Here is a 20,116-nt window from a genome sequence, read left to right as displayed (position 1 = left end):
TGATGCTTTTACCATTATGTAATGCCCTTGTCTCTTCTGATGTTTGTCACTTTAAAGTCTATTTTATCAGAGACGAGAATTGCAACTCCTGCTTTTTTTTCTCTCTCTCTCTATTTGCTTGGTAAGTCTTCCTCGATCCCTCTATTTTGAGCCTATGTGTGTCCTTGCATATGAGATGGATACAGCACACAGATAGGTTTTGACTTTTTATCCAATTTGCCAGTCTGTGTCTTTTGATTGGGGCATTTAGCCCACTTACATTGAAAGTTAATATTGTTATGTGTGAATCATGCCATTTTGATGCTAGCTGGTTGTTTTGCCTGTTAGTTGATGCAGTTTCTTCATTGTGTTGATGCTTTTTACCATTTGGTACGTTTTTGGAGTGGATGGTACTGGTTGTTCCTTTCTATGTTTAGTGCTTCTTTCAGGAGCTCTTGTAAGGCAGGCCTGATAGCAATTGCTTGTTTGTAAAGGATTTTGTTTCTCCTTCGCTTATGAAGCTTAGTTTGGCTGGATATGAAATTCTAGGTTGAAAGATCTTTAAGGATGTTGGATGTTGGCCCCCACTCTCTTCTGGCTTGTAGGATTTCTGCCAAGAGATCTGCTGTGAGTGATGGGTTTCCTTTGTGGGTAACCCGACCTTTCTCTCTGGCTGCCCTTAGCATTTTTTCCTGCATTTCAACCCTGATGAATCTGATGATTATGTGCCTTGGGGTTGCTCTTCTTGAGGAATATCTTTGTGGTGTTCTCTGTATTTCCTGGACTTGAATATTGGCCTGCCTTGCAAGATTAGGGAAGTTCTCCTGCATAATATCCGGAAGAGTGTTTTCCAGCTTGGATTCATTCTCTCTGTCACATTCAGGTACACCTATCATATGTATATTAGGTCTTTTCACAGAATCCCATATTTCTTGGAAGCTTTGTTAATTTCTTTTTACTCTTTTTTCTCTAATCTTGCCTTCTTGTTTTATTTCACTGAGTGGATCTTCAATCTCTGATATCGTTTCTTCTGCTTGGTCGATTTGGCTATTGAAACTTGCATATGCTTTGTGAAGTTCTCATGTTGTGTTTTTCAGCTCCATCAATTCATTTATATTCTTCTCTAAGCTGTTTATTCTCATTAGCATTTTGTCAAACCCTTTTTCAGTTTCTTAGTTTCTTTACATTGGGCTAAAACATGTTCCCTTAGCTCAGAGAAGTTTGTTATTACCCACTTTCTGAAGCCTGTTTCTGTCAACTCTTCAGACTCAGTCTTCATCCAGCCTTGTTCCCTTGCTGGTGAGGAGTTGTGATCCCTTGGATGAGGAGAGGCATTCTGGTTTTGGGAGTTTTCATCCATTTTGTGCTGGTTTCTTCCCATCTTTGTGGATTTATCTACCTGTGGTCTTTGTAGTTGGTGACTCTTGGATGGGGTTTCTGAGTGAACATCCTTTTTGTTGATGATGAAGTTATTTCTTTCTGTTTCTTGTTTTCCTTCTAATTGTCAAGTGCCTCTGCTGTAGGACTGCTGACCCTGCTTGCCTAGGGATCACCTGCAGCAGCTGCAGAACAGTAAGGGTTGCTGCTGATTTCTTCTTCTGTTATCTTTGTCCCAGAAGGATGCCCGCCAGATGTCAGCCTGAGCTCTCCTTTATGAGGTGTGTCTTTGGATATATGGGGGTTGGGGAGCTACTTGAAGAGATAGTCTTTCCCTTTCAGGAGTTCCATTGTTCCATTCAGAGCTGCTGGGCAGGTATGTTTAAGTCTGCTGCAGCGGAACTCATAACCATGTTTTTTTCCCAGGTGCTCTGTACTGGGAAGGTGGGGATTTATTTGTAAGTTCCTGATGTGCTGCTGCCTTTTTTCAGAGATGTCCTGCCCAGCAAGGAAGTAGCCTAGTCACAGTCTGCCAGCAGAGGCATTGCTGAGCTTCTGTGGGCTCTGCCCAGCTGCTGTGTGACCTTCCTTGCAGTTTTGTTTATAGAGGTATAGTTGGAACTGCCTCAGTAATGGCAAACTGTCTAATGGTGGACTGCCTCAGTAATGGTGGCTTGCCTCAGTAATGGTGGACTGCCTTGGTAATGGTGGACTGCCTCGGTAATGGCGGACTGCCTCGGTAATGGCAGATGCCTTCCCCCCACAGAGCTGGACCTTCCCGGGTCCAGCTGTGATTGCTGTGAAACTCTCAATCCAGAGTGTTTCAGATTGCTGGCCTTTGTGGGGATGGGATCTGCCGAGTAAGATCACCTGGCTCCCTGTTTCAGCCCCCTTTTCTTCAGTAGAATGGGCAATTCTGTCTTCCAGGTGTTCCAGGCACCTGTTGAAACAGCCACGCAGATTTTTGTGAGTTTTTGTATGGAGACCCACCGTGCTGGCTGAAACAGCCATGCTGGAGACTCGTGACACTTTTCCACCCAGAAATCTCCTGGTCTGTGGGCAGTAAAAACTCATTTGGAAATGCGGTGATCACTCACTCTCTGCGTTCTCACTGGGAACTGCACTCCAGAGCTGTTCCTATTCAGCCATCTTGGATTGTCTCTCAGACAGATACTATTTCTAATGCTCTTCATTCCTTGGTGTTTCCATCTAGTATCATTTTTCTTCAGTACAAAGGACTTTAATATTTCTTGCAGTGCATGTTTGCTGGCAATGAATTCATTGAGCTTTTAGTTTGTCAGCTTTCATTTTTGAAAGATATTTCTGCTGGGTATAGATTTCTAGGTTGACAGCTTTTATTCTTTCCAGACTTTAAAGATGTGTCTCTCTTGTCTTCTAACTTAACACTATTTCTTGTGAGAAACCTGTTGTCATCCTTTCCTTTGCCCCTCTATATGTAAAGTGTACTTCTTCCCCCAACCCTGACTGCTTTTAAGATTTTCTCTTTATTACTGATTTTGGGCAACTCAGTTTTTCATGTGCCTTGGTATTGTTTTCTTCCTGTTTTTCGTGCCTGGAATTCCTTGGGCTTCTTAAGCCTGAATTTACAGTTTTCTTCAAATTTGGAAAAGTTTTGGCCATTGCTTCTGCAAATATTTTTTCTGTTCCTACTCATTCTTCTTCAGGGACTCTAGTTACATATGTGTTAGGCTGCTTAAAGTTATTCTGTAGCTCACTGATGCTTTGCTCATTTTGGGGGTTATTTTTCTCTTTGTTTCACTTTGGATTGTTTGAATTGCCTAAGGTTTATTAGTATTTTTCTGCAATATTTAATTTGTTGATAACCCTATGCAGTATATTTTTATTGCAGATATTATATTGTTCATCTCTAGTTGTTTTATTTGGTTCTTGTTTTAATGTCTTCTGTATCTGTCTTTAGCATGCTCATGCTTTTACCCACCTTCTTCAGGATGTGGAAAATAGTTAAAATAACTGTCTTTTTCTACTAAGTATATCATGTGTCATGTCTGGTTCTGTTTCTATTGATCAGTTTTTCTCTTCATTTGGATCATGTTTTCCTGCTTCTTTGCGTGCCTGGTAATTTTTTTTACTGAATACTAGATGCTGTACTGTTGGATACTGGATATTTGTGTTTCACTTTGACTATTCTTGACCTTTGTTTTGGCAAACAGTTACATTTCTTCAATCCTTTTGAGGCCTACTTTTGAGCTTTGTTAGGCAGGACCAGAGCAGACTTTAGGGATACATTTTTCTTACTGTTGAAGCAATACCCCACTGAGGACTCTATCTATATTCTGTATATTATATGCTTTCCTCTTCTGGCTGGTGGGAACATGAACTATTCCCAGCCCTGAGTGAGTCCCAGGGATTAATTGGCCTGTTCCTTTTTGTTGGCTCTTTTTCCTGCTCAGGTAGTTTTCTCACATGCATGCACCGGTCAGTAGCCCGTCAAGGGAAACCCTTTGCAGATCTTCACAACTTTCACTCTTTATACCTCTGTCCTCTCTGTGCAGTGCTCTTCTCTAAGGCATCCTGCCTTGTAAATCCTAGATTCCTTGGTCTTTTCAAATTCTCAACTCTATCTCCTCACCTTAGGAAGACCATCAGGCTCTCACTGGGTTCTCCCTCCCTGTTTTGTAGCCTAGAAATTACTTCCTCTTATTTCCCTTCTCTCAGGAATTACCTTCTGTATTGCCTGTTTTCTAATATCTGAAAAGTATTGTTTCATGTGTTTTGTCTAGTTGTTTAAGGCAGGAGTAAATGTAATCCCTATTACTTCATCATGGCTCAAGTATAAGTCCCTATAGTTTTTTAATTAAAAAATGTTTTATTGTGGTAACATACATAAAATTTACCATTTTGATCATTTTTAAGTGTACAGTTCAGTGGCATTCGTTACATTTCCCTCTGCGTTAGTTTTAAATGAAAAAATGTGTCATTTTTCTTCTAACCATTATTAAGCAGTTAGTGCCAAGTGTTGAAGTAGAGAGTATGATTACACTCATTTTACAGACAAGTAACTTGAAGCTTAGAATGGAATTTACCCAAGGTCTTAGTGTCATTGATATGGTCAGAATTTAGTCCTACTGAAAAGTTTAGTCATGCTATTAACTTTATTGAGAAAGGATCCTGAAATCACACGGCCTTTACTTGTCTGTGAGGACTTCCACTGGAAAGCTACTTCTTGACCTGGAACAGACATTCCAGAAATCAGCACCCCAATCTATGATTGCAGGAGCAAATTCATCCAGATACCAGAGGAACATTGTACTTGGGGCCAGGCCCATATCTGAGTGGCAGTCTCTCTATACCTGTGAGGCAGGACACAGCTAGGCCGGGCCTGCTGCACAGACCCAGAGAGGAGCTCCACCCTCACAGTGTCATGCACGGATCTGTGCTAGGGGTCTGTGTGCATGTGGTACCAGTGAGACCCTGAGACCACAATTCACAGTCAGCCACTTGGAGTTAAACGTCAGGTTCATTTGCATCACTGGCTTATCTTAAATTGCAATTACAAATCTTTGAAATCCCTTTGAAATCCCTACCAGCTCCAAACAGGCACGTTAGCAGTGATTGATCTAGCACATCAGGGATTCTTCACTTCAAGGAGTGGATCCCTTTTTGTTGGAGAATAAAAACAAGACTCTTGTCTCAGAAATATTCTGGCAGCCTCTTTGCAAAGGCCATGGGTCATTTACTCCCAGCCTCCACCAGAAAACCCTAGAAGCACATTCCTTTGTATGGTTTGAGTTTGTGTCGAATGCACTTTAAGCACCCCAAGTGGGTTTTTATTAGTTATTTCTTACTAGCAATCTATCAAGCATGGAGCATTTTATAGATGCTCCTTTTATAGATGGGAGTATCAAGGCCATGGGATGCTCACTCTCTCACAGCCTCTCCTATCAAATTAGGGCTTGCTCCTGGGCTGGGCTGCTCTGCCCACTATGTAAGGAGCCCTCTCAGCCCTGCAGGAGAGAGCTTCTTGGTCCTTGCTTTTCTCCTTTGTCTGGGACATAGAACCCAATAGGCACTTGACTAAAGATAAGCAACCTTGATCACCATCCCTTTATCTTCAAATAGTTGCAGTTTTGTGATTCCCAAACCATCCTGAGGATGTTCCTGCAGTGGTATGGGAGGAGGTAGGTAGGCCAACTTTACCTCCCAGTATTCAGTACCGATTCAGCATAAAACTCAGCCTCAGAAAGGCCCACAACAAGAGAATAAGAGTTTGTTTTTCCAGGGTACAATTAAAATTACTCAGTTGGTAAAATGATGATTTAAAAAAAGATCTAGGAGGGAGCAGTTCTGGGAAACAAACTTTTCTGAGGTTCATGGTTGCCTTGGTGCTTTGATGTGGCTTGGGGAGCTGCATCTGATTTTACCCATTGGGGATGATGGAGAATCTGAGGGGCTTTGGAACCATTGTGCTAAGCTGCAGCTCTTTGCTGACAGTTAGGGTGGAGGGGCTGCTGATACGACAGCCTCACCTGGAGTCAAGAAAGGCAACCAGCCAGGGAACAGTGGCATTCTTTGAATATTGGGCACTCAGAGTCAGGGCCAGCTGCCTGGGTGTGTGATCTGTCGAGTTGCAGAGGGCCCATGATCAGAGGGGCCCCTACTTGGTTTAAAGCTCGACTGTTGTCATCTTGAAATTCTTCGTCATTTTTGAACAAGATGCTCTGGACTAGGCCCTTGAAATTATATAGCCAGTCCTGCCTGGAACAGATCAATCATTAGCTCCGCCCTCCTCTCTATAAGGCAACAATATATTGTATTTTCTGTAGTAATCATGAAATGAAACAAATAAGAACAATGGACAGAAGAGAAATGTAGTCATTGAAAACGTTCTTTATTAAACTTTGTATATAGAATATATCGGCCGAGTGTGGTGGCGCAAGCCTGTAATCCCAGCACTTTGGGAGGCCGAGGCGGGTGGATCATGAGGTCAAGAGATAGAGACCATCCTGGTCAACATGGTGAAACCCTGTCTCTACTAAAAATACAAAAAATTAGCTGGGCATGGTGGCACGTGCCTGTAATCCCAGCTGCTCAGGAGGCTGTGGCAGGAGAATTGCCTGAATGCAGGAGGTGGAGGTTGCAGTGAGCCAAGGTCGCGCCATTGCACTCCAGCCTGGGTAACAAGAGCCAAACTCCGTCTCAAAAAAAAAAAGAATATAGAGGTTTAAGTATTTTTAAAATAAAATAATGTTTATGGCACACAAAAAGCTCAACTATATATTCAACAGTTGTTTATAGTCTGATTGTCTTAGTCTGGTTGGATTGCCGTGATGAAACACCATAGACTGGGGCTGAGTGCGGTGGCTCATGCCTGAAATCCTAGCACTTTGGGAGTCTCAGGCAGGCAGATTACCTGAGGTCAGGAGTGTGAGACCAGCCTGGCCAACATGGCGAAACTCTGTCTCTACTAAAAATACCAAAAAAATTAGCTGGGCATGGTGATGTGTGCTTGTAATCCCAGTTACTCTGGAGGCTGAGGCAAGAGAATCACTTGAAACCAGGAGGCAGAGGTTGTAGTGAGCCAAGATCGAGCCACTGCACTCCAGCCTGGGCAACAGAGCAGGACTCCATCTCAAAACAAAACAAAACAAAAAACCCACACAAAAAAACATGGACTAGATTAGTTATGAACAACAGATATTTATTTCTCAAGGTCTGGAGGCTGGGAAGTCCAAGATTAAAGTGCTGGCAGATTTGGTGTCTGGTGAGGGTTCTCTTCATCATTCAAAGAGGTTGTCTCCTCGCTGTGTTCTCACCAATGGAAGGGGGCAAGGCAGCTCTCTGGGGCTTCTCTAATAGGGTACCAGTCCCGATCATGAGGGCTTCATTCTCCTGACCTAATCACCTCCAAAGGCTCCACCTCCTGATACCATCACCTTGGGAGTAAGAATCTCAACATATGAATTTTAGGGAGATGCAAACATTCAGATCATGGCAGTGATATAATAGTATTTCATGAAAATAATTATTCACTAATTAATAACTATTAAGCGATGTTTAATTTTCTTGACTAGTTCTTTAGTCTTTAAACTATCAATCATTTTAAAAGAAGAACAACTTCAGTCTTAGAGATCATATATATTTTTTGAGACAGATTTCACTTTTGTTGCCCAGTCTGGAGTGCAGTGGCATGATCTTGGCTCACTGCAGCCTCTACCTCCCTGGTTCAAGTGATTCTCCTTCCTCAGCCTCCTGAGTAGCTGGGACTACAGGCATGTGCCACCATGCCCAGCTAGTTTTGGTATTTTTAGTAAGATATGGTTTCACTAAGTTGGTCAGGCTGGTCTCAAACGTCTGGCCTCAAGTCATCCACTCGCCTCAGCCTCCCAAAGTGCTGGGATTACAGGCATGAGCCATCACGCCTGGCCTTAGAGATTATATCTAAATTCAGCAGAATACTTGGAGCACAAACTAAAATTTGTATTTTCAAAACAAAGCTTAATGACAACTCCCAGTTTGTATGTTGTTTCCTTTTAAATGTGGACATAAATTAAAACTCCAGGTGGTCACGTGGAATGAAGTCATTCAAGTTCTCTTTCTTTGTTGTTGCAATCACCATGCTTTCATGATTTATTTCAAATCATCGTTTATTTTAAATTTCTGTTTAAACACAACCATCTGTGGTACCACAGAGACTGGGGATATGAATGTGCCCCAAGTAAACTAACATTTTTTTCAAGCTATCGTGAACCTAACTTTGAAAATAACCTGAGTAGCTGCTCCACCAGCGTCCTGTACTGGGGGCAATCACATTCACTCGGAGTTTCCAGATTAACTCCCATGCAGAATGCGATTTATATGAAAGGATGTCATAAAAATGCATTCATGTTGAGGTTAGATCTATCTTATTAAAGTTCAACAATCAGAAACCGTTTAGAACTTAAAACCAAAAAAATATGTTTTTGAGGAGTGTTTATCACCAACGATGTTTAGTATTGCTCACATATGGTGCAAATAGAAAGCAGATGAACTAAATTCAGTAGGTTTTGGTCCTGTTTGTAAGTTCTTCACAGAGAATGCACTCTCTGCTGGCATGCAGGCAGATGTCTACCACTGACAGTAGATACTCTTTTTATTTTGCCATCAAAAGTCACACATCATTTTTAATGGTAATACTAGCTTGAATTGCTAAGAATTTAAGGTTGCTGATAGAAATACAATCTCTGAGTAGGACAGTGTGGCAGAATGTTGGAAATGCATGTCCTTTAACTTAGGAATTTTGCTTCAAGGATTTTTGTCTGAATAGATGGTCATGGGTATATTCAAAGATTTAGCAAGATATTCATCATAGTATTACTTATCATAATGACAAATGGAAGTAAATGGGTCAAACACATAAATTATGGTACATCCATGCATTAGAATATGTAACGGTCATATGAAGCAATGTCGTTTAAGAGTATTATGTTATGGAAAATTTATAGTATGTTCTTAAGTGAAACAGGTTACAAATTATATATATATATGTAATTAGTACATACCACCCACTTCCCAGCTGGTGCACAAAATAAGTGTGCATTTTAAAAATATCCAAATTATAATGCTTCCAAACTCCCCACCTCAAAGATGACAGAAAACCCATTGTTCTTCCAGTTTCCACCCAAGGTCATTCTGGGAAGTGCTGGGGAACACTTGGCCATTTCACAAATCCCACCTGCTTGCTGTCACTTCCTCTAGCAGTCCTTGCTTGGCTGCAGTACAGTTCTGAAGCCCTGCAGGTCACCTCCAGCTGTCTTGGAGAGTAGTTTTCTTTTCTAGGCCACTTGCTACACTTAGCTGCCCTAAACACGCCTAAAATCCCAACTCAAATGTTTAGCAAATTTTTGCTGAATGCTTCGGGGAATAACACAGACTCAATTATAGCGAATAACTTTGCATCTAAGGACTCTACATCCCTTTGGTACTCACCTGCCCAAAACTACCCTCACTCGGGGTCTGTGCTTGGAGCCTGGAGACCAGACCAGCCCTCCTCCAGACCCCATGAGACAAGGTTGTCCTTCCCTGGTCCAAGAGGTGATCCTCGCACCTACTTAGGATGACTGAAAGAGGAGAGAGCTGTTTCCTTTAGGGGAAACCCCTCCCACCTGCCCACCCACCACGTGCCTTCAGGCACTCAGGGTCTAATCCGACATCTCTAACCTACGAAGAGCAAATACAGCAGTTGTCAGCCCAATTTCCAAAGCCAGTTGTAAATTACACACTGTAAGGAATACCAAAGGTCCACCCCAAATTTTTGTTTAGATAAAAACCGTTTCTCCAACGCATGAAGAGCACAGTTAGACTAAGGAACAGCCCTGTTTCTGTTAGTAACTGCGTCAGACGAAACAGCTGTGGTCATATTGAAGACGGCGTTGCCGTTTTTCCTCGGTATTGTAGGTATGTCATCTACATTTTAATACAAATGTATTTGTATTAAAATGTAGATGACATACCTACAATACCGAGAAAAAATTAAAAGCGCCCAGACTGAGACTTTTTCTGAAAACAAATAGAAGTCTGCCCCAAAAGAGAAATGATGTCTGTACCTCCAGAAACTAAATATTGTAAACACATTTCAAATATTATTACTCCAGTTACAAACTTCTGTGTGGAAAGGATCAACCCTTGCAGTCACCCTACCAGATGTGCGATTGTGTGTGTGTGTGTGTGTTTGTGTGCATATATATGCATGTGTTTTGGATGCATTAAAGACTGGTAGCATGTGCACAAAAACACACATGGGAGCTAAATCACAGGGATGAGATCACGGGAAATGTTAATTTTCTTCTATTTGCTTTTCGGAGCTTCTTTCTGTTGCATCTTAGGATTAGTTTGAAAGTGGAGCAGGCAAAAGCACGCACGTGAAGTTGAGCTTTAGTGCTTTTTGTTGTTTTTTAAGCCTGTTACATTATCTCTTCCCTTGATCTTTCTCCTAAAATACAAAGCCAAAAATGTCTGATTAATTAAGGCTTTCAGTTAATCATGCTTTATTATGTATTTTACACGTTTTCTAGACAATTGTTCATAAGCTGGCCTGATGCAAAATGGCAGATGGGGCCTGCCTAATCACAGAGAAGAGCCGATTAAAAGAACAGGGTTGAAGATCCAAGGTGTTCATTTAGAATGATGCGATTTGGAATCTGAAGGGTTTGTTTTAAACTCTTCAGACGGATTTTAGCAAATAGTAACTGGAAATTAGTGATATTTATTTAAAACTACACTAGAGTCTGAGCCCCCCAGGGGCACCTTGATAAACTTGTCTATAGTTCACTCTTTGGACTCAAATCTCATTTTTAAAAAATATTAATTTTAAAACTTTAAAGCAATTGTTTTTCCTCTGTGCTTGAGCAGTTTCCCATCTGTCAGGTGGCAAATGGGCTGGTACTTTTTAAAAAGATTTTTTAAAATTTCAAATTACCAAAGTAATACATATTCATTGATGAAAATATGATAAATATGAAGAGCCCAAAGAAAAACACTCATCTATAATCTCACCCTGCTGTTCATGAGAAAGCTGCTCTTTTGAGATATGTACCTCCAGCCTAATACACACACACAAACACACTCCTACACATATACACATACACACATACAGACGTGCAAATGCATGTATCCAGACATAGTACATATACACAAACAATGGGACTGTGCTGGACACGTGACTTTGTAATCTGCATGTTGTTACTTAGCAATATGTTATAAACATATATCTTTAGATATTCTTATTTTATATATTTTTAATGACTGCACTGCGTTCCATCATATGGTTGGATATTTAAATTATTTCTAGTTCCTTGCTATCATAATGAAAGCTTCAGTGTGCATTTTTTTGGTTATTCTCCAGTTCCTTAAAATAATTTGCTGAAGTAGAATTGCTTAAACAAAGGACATGTGTTTTTCCAAAGTTTTTTATACATATTGACATGCATTCCTCCAGGAAGTGTGTGCTGGTGTATACTTCTTGAAGCCAAATGCAAGAGCACTGCTTTCCCCGACGCGTATACCACAATACTGAGTATGCTAATGTTTAAAAATATCTTTGGTTAATGGGCTAAAACATTATGTTAAGATGTGCTTTTTGGGCTGGGCGCGGTGGCTCAAGCCTGTAATCCCAGCACTTTGGGAGGCCGAGGTGGGTGGATCACGAGGTCCAGAGATCAAGACCATCCTGGTCAACATGGTGAAACCCCGTCTCTACTAAAAATACAAAAAAAAAAAAATAGCTGGGCGTGGTGGCGCGTGCCTGTAATCCCAGCTACTCGGGAGGCTGAGGCAGGAGAATTGCCTGAACCCAGGAGGCGGAGGTTGCGGTGAGCCAAGACTGCGCCATTGCACTCCAGCCTGGGTAACAAGAGCGAAACTCCGTCTCAAAAAAAAAAAAAAAAAGATGTGCTTCTGACTTCACAGGCCTAGACATGAAATCATAATACTATCAAAATATGAGGCACTCTTCACCTGACTATCTCACACCCTGATGCTTGAAGCTATTCCTCACCCTATATCTCACCGCATCACTGTCTGTGCAGCAACAATGCTGGGGAAAACAGCACAAAAAATAATAGGTAACAAATATGTGTGTGCATATATATATATTGCGATTTTGTTAAAATATGTATTTTTATGTACACACACTCATACTCACTTGCCCCCAAAATATATAAACATCATAACCAAAATATTAACATTAGCTATCTTTGGAAGTTGGGATTACAGATGTTTTTTATTGCTTCCCTTTTAATTTTTGATGTTTTCAAATTTTCTACAGTGACCATCTATTACTTTTGAAAAGACACGTGCTCAAACAATAAATGAGATTTTTGTTTTCTAAACAAAATTCATACTGGTGTTCTAAGTAATAGCTTAGCACCTGCTATTGTTCATTTCTTCTGTCCCCTTTCCTACCCCACGTGGCCCTCAAGTTTGGAAATCAGTGTGGGGAATTTGGGGCTCAGTCATCAGAGGATCCAGATATTGGGACCAGCCTGCAATTAACCATCCAAAGCAAATCTCTGGGCTCCAGTTTCCTCAGCTTTGAAATAAGAAATTAGGGATGGCATTAGGTTTCAGCTCGAGGTTCAGCCCTGCTGTAGTGGTGTGCTGCGTTGAGAACATTTTGAAAGCTTAGTCCAAAACTGAAGATGGAAAGTTGGAAAGACATCTGTGATTGACTACCAATGTCTGTCATAGGAATAGGAGCAGAAATCTTCCAGTCCTGTGCAACCCAGTCGCAGTGCCTTCCTCAGCCATCTCTAAAATCCCTTTCCAATCTTAAATTCTACTTTTTTGTGCTTCCTCATTTATCTTGCCTTTTCATATTGCATTGTCCTGTTTCTAAATGCTTCACTTCTTAAGGATTATCATAATCTTTTTCCCCCTCTGCTGTTCAAACTGGAGTGCAGTGGCATGAGGACTGCTGGGACTACGGGTGTGTGCCACCATGCCCAGCTAACTTTTTCATTTTTCATAGAGATGGGGTCTCACCCTGTTGCCCAGGCTGGTCTCAAACTCCTGCACTCAAACAATCCTCCCACCTTGGCCTCTCAGAATGTTGTGATTACAGGCATAAGCCACTGCACCTGGCCAGAAATGTAATTTGGTTCAATAAATATTTGCTCCAGGAAATGTAAAGGTAAATAGGATTTGGTCCTGACTCCTAAGGAACCCCCAATCTTGGAGGTGCAGAAGTAGGGAATCCAGAACCGCATTTCACCAGAAGAGTTCCTTGGACTGTAAAGGAGGCCCAGCCTAGTGATGACGAAGGGGCTCATCCGAAGGAAAAGGACAGGGATGCAGGGATCAGGTGCCTTGGAAAGAAAGGCCACTGTGCAGAAGAGGGAGGGGAGAGTCTGACTGGCTCTGAATACATCCTTGCAGGCAGCCCTCTTCTGCCTCACCTGTCTCTGGTCAACTCCATGTGACCTCTCAGGGCCGGCCATGGGGGAGCTGGTTGTGCATCAGGATGAGCGTTTGCTGCCTTGCTGGGTCTTTGCTAGTATTAGACAAATGCGAAAGGCAGGCGGTTGGGAGGGGGTAACTGGGTAGGTTGGTGTGGTCACAGGGTCCTTTCACTGTGTAGTGAGTGATGTTGGGTTAGACTGCCCCATCCCAGGACGTAGAGTGTTGGTCCAGGGATGTGAGCTCTCAAAAGGCTGCCCGGCTCCAATCTCAGCGTCTCCACTTACCATCCATGCGATCTTGGGCAAATTAAGAAGTCTCTTTGCCTCCATTTCCTCGTCTGTTAAGTGGGAATAATATGATTACTTAACCTCCTGGGGTTTGTATGAGTAGTAAATGAGCTAATACATATTCAATACTTATTTCTTGAATGTTGAATGAATACATCTATGTCTCCCTCTAGACAAAGTGTGCATACCATGATTCACCTTTGTGACTCTTAGCAGCCAAACATAGATTGTGCCAGAACTTTCAGCTACACGCATGTTCCTCAGCCTTCCTCTTTTGGGAGAAAGACATGAGTTATAAAATGTGCAGCTGTGTGGGATTTGGGAGCAAAAGGAAACTTCCTTTGGACTGCCAAAGTCAGTAGAACTTCACCTAATCTTGTCTCTTCTCAACAGTTCTGTGGAGAGCATCACAATTTAGAGGACATGCAGGAACCTCAGCCAATAACACAAACTTCAGACCAAGCATCATGTTGACATTTTCAATAGCAGGGCTTGTAGGGGGCAGGAAGAAGAGAGGAGAAGTCACCTTAGCTCCCCATGAACTGAAGGACCTCTTTGTGCTTCTGTTTTTTCCTCTATAAAAGTAGTTTGGGAAAAAGTATAGTTATTCTTCAAAAAGTAAATATAAAATGACCATATGACCTAGCAATTCCACTCCTAGGTATATATACAAAAGAATTGAAAATGGATATACATGCATGTTCATAGCAGCACTATTCCCAACAGCCAAAAGGTGGAAACAACGCAAGCATCCCTCAGTGGACAAATGGATAAGCAAATTGTGGTATTTCCTTGCCATTGAATATTATTCAGCTGTTCAAAGCAATGAACTGATGCATGCTACAACCTGGATGGAACTCAAAAACATGATGCTAAATGACAGAAGTGTAGGTCACGTGGTACATGATTCCAATGATATGAAACGTCCAGGATACATAAGTTCACAGAGACAGAAACTGTGTTGGTGGTTGCCACGGGCTGGAGGAGAAAGGGATGGGGAGTAACTGCTTACTGGGACGGAGTTTTCTCTTGAGTGATAGAAGTGTTTTGGAACTTAATAGAGGTGGTGGTCTCACAGCATTGTGAATGTACCACAGGCCACTAGACTGTTCACGTTAAAATTATTCATTTTGTGCTATGTGAATTTCACTTCAACAACAAATAAACATTTTAAAAAGCAAATCATAGGGTAGAGAGAAAATAGGTTATGTACAATTGGAGGGATGTTGAATTTCAGAAATGATTTTCCTTTCACCACAAGACAGTCTCTCCCATGTGGATGATGAACTTGGATCTTTCTGCCCAGACTCATCCTCTGAACTCAGGTGACTAAGGATTTAATCTGCCAGACCCCAGAATGCAGAGGGTGGAGCCTCAAGCCTAGAGCGGAAGAAAGGTACTAAAGTCCCAGGCCAGGTGGTGGACCTATCTGGGGCGTAGACGTTACAGTCTCTTTGCCTTATGGGATTTCCTGGACCCTATCCCAGTACTTCAGATCCCTGGCCTCAAGAGGTTTTAGTGTCATAGCGTTGTGTTGACATGGACTTTGGCTCAGCCCTAACTTAACAGAATGTTTCACTTCCTCATCAGTTTCCAAATAGGGACTTATTTATAGGTGCACCTGTAAAAAGTTAAAATAAAAATATAATTTAAAACAAAATACAAATATTTATTTCTATAATTTATTCTACTTTATATAATACAGATATATGTATTATATTGTATAAGAAATAAAATAGGCTAAAATGCAAATAAAAACTTCTGTCACACTGAACAGTTCCCACCGAACTGTCTGTATTCATCAGCATCATTCTCACTGTAGGTTGAGTCACTGCAAGGGTTGTAGGGAATAGAAGGGGTTTCTAACAAGTAAGAGTTGGCCCCCAAGCCCCTCCTCATCACCTGCTAACTAAAAGCGGTGGAACCATTTCTAACCCCTAGAGCAGTAGGCTCAACCTTAGCACACAAGGGAAGCACCTGGGGAGTTTTAAGCTAACGTCCAGGTGAGTTGAATGTGCAGCCAAGGCTGCGAACCACTGGCCCCAGGAACCTCGGCCACTCAGGCTCAGCCTCAGACTCAGGCAGATGTTTGTGATCATAGAAGGTAAGTGAGGAGGGACCCCTCTTTTAAAAGTGGTCTGTGTGGCCCATCTGTCTGTGTTGTGTGGATTCCGAGAGTCCCTCCGCAGAGAGGACCTCGTCACATGACTGAGATTGGTTGGGCACATGGCAGCTACATCACTTGGCTCGCAGAGCCTTATACGAATAATGAAGAAAGGATGGAAGGAATGGAAACAGTTGTTCTCTCAAAAGGCTGAGAATTTAGGGAGAGTTTTCACATTTTTAAATGCTTTAAAGCAGATTCTAACACATTACAACATAAATATCCGTCATTACCTTTCTTTTAAGAGAGTTCTTTTACAGACTCTGAACATGTAAGTCTGTGCTGTCATCCAAGCTGGCTCTCCTTCAGCTGACTTCTCTTCTTTGCCATGGCAAACTTCTGGGAAGGCACACAGGGAGCTGTTGTGGGGGTGGGGGCAGGTCTCTGGCTGCGGCTCCTCCCCTTTGGCCATTGAGGAGACCTGGTGGGGGAAGAAGGAAGAAAGATCAACCTTGCACATGGGACTTTATTAGAGGAATGAAAAATGGGATGTTGTAGGTTACAGATTGTCCGGGTCACAGTAATGTGTCCTGGTCACAGTGCTCCTTAGAAAAGACATGGGACAAATCACGTAATGTACCTGGCGTTCCTGTCCTCCTCTGAAAAATGGGGGAGGACATAGGGGAGCCGTAGAAATAGATGACACCTGAGGCTTCATTTAGTTCAGATATTCTGGGACATGTTAAGTTTGAAAAGTAGGTCACTAACTGACTGCTCAGAGGGAGAAGAAAGGAGACCGCTATTGAGGGAATAGTGTTCCGGAGGGTTTGGAGAAGGAATAGGGAAGATCAGGTGACACCTAGGGACACAAGGACACTCTGGACAGAAGTGAGCCTGGACACTTGGGTGGCTCTGTCCCCAGTTTCCCTCATCACCTAGAGGCTGCCACTCAGATTGTTAGGCAGAAAATGGCGGCAGGAGCAGCTTCCTCTTCCCGGCTTCCCAGGGACATTGCTGTTGCCATGGTGATGGCTAGGCAGTGTGATGTGTGGCTTTGTGCTGTGACCACCTCCTTCTTTGTTCTCATTAGAACTATAGGCACTACCTCTGGAGCTATAAGAAAGGGCCCAAGTAGGGAATTTCTGTGCTTATTTGACTCACCTCAGGAGCAAATCTCTTTCCCCCCTACCATTGCTTCTACACTGCAAGGGATTCGGTTTCCTGATTATAAGTTCTGAGGCACTCGGATCCTATTTCTTGAGGGAGGCAGAGACCAAAACCTTTGAAATATGAGACCCACTAAACGAGCACAGAATAAAGTTTGGTCTGTCCCTTTGTTCTGTCTCTGTCAGTAGTAGCAAGAGATGCTTTATGGGAAGAACACAGTAGTTGCCTTCGGTGAAGTCAATTTCTAAAGGTTAGGGATGTGAGCCTCTTTGACTTGCCCCGTAATAACTCATTCTGGCTCCATCATTCATGTGAGCTCCTCTAAGCCCTTCTGGAACTTATTTATTCTTTCAGTCTTTATTGAATTCCAAAGGATAGAAGCAACCCCTGAGACTTGTGGTTGAGTTGTGCCCTCATCCATCAGCTGAGGACTCCAATGGTGAAGTAATGTTCTCTGTAGAAAATTCTCTGCTGGGGTTCTTTTCTTGGCTCTGCCACTAGAAAGCTATGATCCTGAGTGAAGTCCTTCAATCTCTCTGAGTTTAGGTTTCCTAGCCTAGAAAACAGAAGCAGGAGCATCTGGCAACCCCTAGCTCATGGGGTGGTTGCATTCTGAAGGCAGGGACTGTATCCCATTCCTCCTTGCATCCCCAGGGCCTGACATGGTCCCTGGCACATCACAGTAATTCAGTGAATGCTGTCAAATGGAATGGATAAAAGCAGACAACATGAGGGGTGATGCTTCTGAACCAGCTGGAGCTCAGGGTGACAAGCGAGAAGAGCCAACTACAAGTAACTTAAGTTAACACGGGGAGCTTCCAATTCTCATGGCAGGAAGTCCAGGGGCAGAACTGTTCTCAGCCATGGCTAGATTCCTGGGACTCTGGAGAACTACAAGGGCACAAACAACTGGAGCCAAAAAATAATTTTCTTATTTGGGGGCATGCACCTCTTCAGGAACAGTCAGGAACTACATTCAGTATAAAGACACCTTGGTTTTTTTTGTTTTTTTTTTTGAGACAGAGTCTCGCTCTGTCACTTTGGTTGAAGTGCAGTGATACAGTCTCAGCTCACTGCAACCTCCACCTCCCAGTTTCAAGTGATTCTCTTGCCTCAGCCTCCCGAGTAGCTAGGACTGCAGGCGTGCACCACGACACCTGGCTAACTTTTGTATTTTTAGTAGAGTCAGGGGTTCACTGTATTGACCAGGATGGTCTCGATCTCTTGACCTCATGATCTGCCTGCCTCGGCCTCCCAGAGAGCTAGGATTATAGGCACAAGCCACTGTGCCCAGTCAACACCTTTGTTTTTAATCTTGCCCTGCCCTTCCAAGTTAATAGACCTTGGGCAAGTTTCGTTTTTGTTTTTTTTTTTTTTTTCCCTAAGCCCTGGCTTTTACCTCTCTATGGCAAGGATAAGAGTATTTGCTTTGTGTAGGGTATGCTACAGTTTAAGTGTTTGTGTCTTCTCAGAATTCATGTAAAAATCCTCACCCCCAAGGGGATGATATTAGGAGGTAGGACATTTGGGAGGTGACTAAGCCATGAGGGCAGAGTCTTTGTGAATAGGATTAGTGCCCTTATGAAATGCACCTCTGAGAGCTTGTTTGTTCCTTCTACCATGTGAGGGCACAGTGAGGAGGTGCTGTCTATGAACCAGGAAGCCAGTCCTCACCAAACACCAAACCTGCTGGTACTTTGGTCTGGCACTTCCCAGCCTTCAAAGCCAAGAAATATAAATTTATGTAGTTTAGAAGCTACCCAGTCTATGGTATTTTGTTCCAGCAGCCAGAATGGACTAAGACAGGGTAGCTGTAAAGCTCAAGAGTTAAAAATGTGAAAAATTACTAACAGCCTTAAAATGTAACTTTAAAGTAAAGTGGCATGTGTATTATTATTGTTTTAAGTAAGCATGAAAGCTTAAAGCATTTTGCAGGAATTCATTTTATAATGAGTGCTCAGGACATCTTTGGGTCGGTCAATTCCTGTGCTGACTTAGAATTTATTGAGTCGCTTGCATGGATTATCGCATTTAGCCCTTACCTCACTCTATGTGATGGGTACTATTCTTAGATTCTACTCTTAGAGGAGGAAACTGAGGCTTTATGATGTAAGTCTCCAAGGAATACAGAGGGGAGGCGGGAGGACGGAAACTCCAATCTGACTGCACAGCCTGAGCGTCATGCCTGGGGATGCTGCGCATGTCCTGCAGGTTTTCTCTCCCACCGTGGCGTGTCAGTGCTGGATGGGACTCACATATTGTAGAGTGCAAATGCCCCATCTCACCAAGGCCCAGCGGAGCCAGGACTTTGCCCCAGCATTCTGACTTCTGTTCTGCATCTACCAGAGCTTCTGGAAGCCACAGAAAACTTAACCAAAGGGATGCATTAAAAGAGAGCTCATGGAATTGAAGTAGCTGGAGAACCAGGCTGGGCTCATGCACATAAGCGCAATGCCTCGATCATGCTGCAGAACTGGCCAGTAGGACACTCCATCCACTACTACAGAGCACCATACGTGATACTGCCACCAGCACCAGATGCCACCCCTAGCTTCAGGCCACTGCCACTGCCCCCCCCAATTCCCACACTTTATCTTGCTGCATCTTCTACCATTCCTGATTCTTCATATTGCTAACCCTGGATGCAAACTCTGGTTAAGTACATCTGACGAGTGGAGCCTCTGTCATGTGCCCATGTCCTAGCTGCAAGGGAGGCTGGGAAAGCAAGTGTATGGCAATTTCTGCTTTTGAAGTGAGAAGTAATGATGCCAGCCACCAATACTCAAAAAGGCAGTGAGTTTCCCACAGCCTAAAAGGGGATTTGATGACCAATACGAATGTTCTTGAAACTCTGAATGAGAATGTCAGGAAATACACTCTCCTTCACCCCTACCCAAGGAGCCAACAAACAAATGCAGTCAGTTCCTTTCCTGTTTCCCCCCAGTTGGGGCATGTGTCCTCCTCTGAGTTTACTGAAGTCTGTTGTTCTCAGCTCAGCTCCAATGAAAGGCGAATCTGCAGATTTTATACTGGGTCTGATTCACGGGCATATGGTGCTGTATCATGTTGTTGTAACATAAATAAAAATATTTTACATGGAAACTTAAGGGAGGGAGGCTTTCAGAGCCCCCACGCTCTATCAGCTGCCTCAGCCTCTAAAGGGAAGAATGTGTTTGAGATGCAGACCACTTCTGTGGAAAGCTTGCTGAGGAGGCCACTTCTCCTCACACCCTTCTCCTGCCCCAGCCTTGTCCTCCAAGGCAATCGGGCTTGGCTTGGAAAGAAG

General features: G+C 42.9%; 1 long non-coding RNA gene across 2 annotated transcripts; it reads right to left on the bottom strand.

Annotated features, from left to right (window-relative positions):
- Nucleotides 1-9,840: 9,840 nt before the first annotated feature.
- On the bottom strand, nt 9,841-16,679 carry LOC144577455 (uncharacterized). Of its 2 annotated transcripts, none has more exons than XR_013521463.1 (3): nt 16,304-16,679; nt 15,957-16,144; nt 9,841-10,306 (listed from the first exon to the last, which is right to left on the bottom strand). It is a non-coding gene; the product is annotated as an uncharacterized LOC144577455 (long non-coding RNA). The 2 variants fall into 2 exon arrangements; XR_013521462.1 differs by having other exon boundaries at nt 16,599-16,679.
- Between the last annotated feature and the right edge of the window lie 3,437 nt (nt 16,680-20,116).

Source organism: Callithrix jacchus, chromosome 8 (genome assembly GCF_049354715.1).
Source record: "Callithrix jacchus isolate 240 chromosome 8, calJac240_pri, whole genome shotgun sequence".
Lineage (NCBI taxonomy): Eukaryota > Metazoa > Chordata > Mammalia > Primates > Cebidae > Callithrix > Callithrix jacchus.
This window is presented reverse-complemented; position numbering and strand designations above follow the sequence as displayed.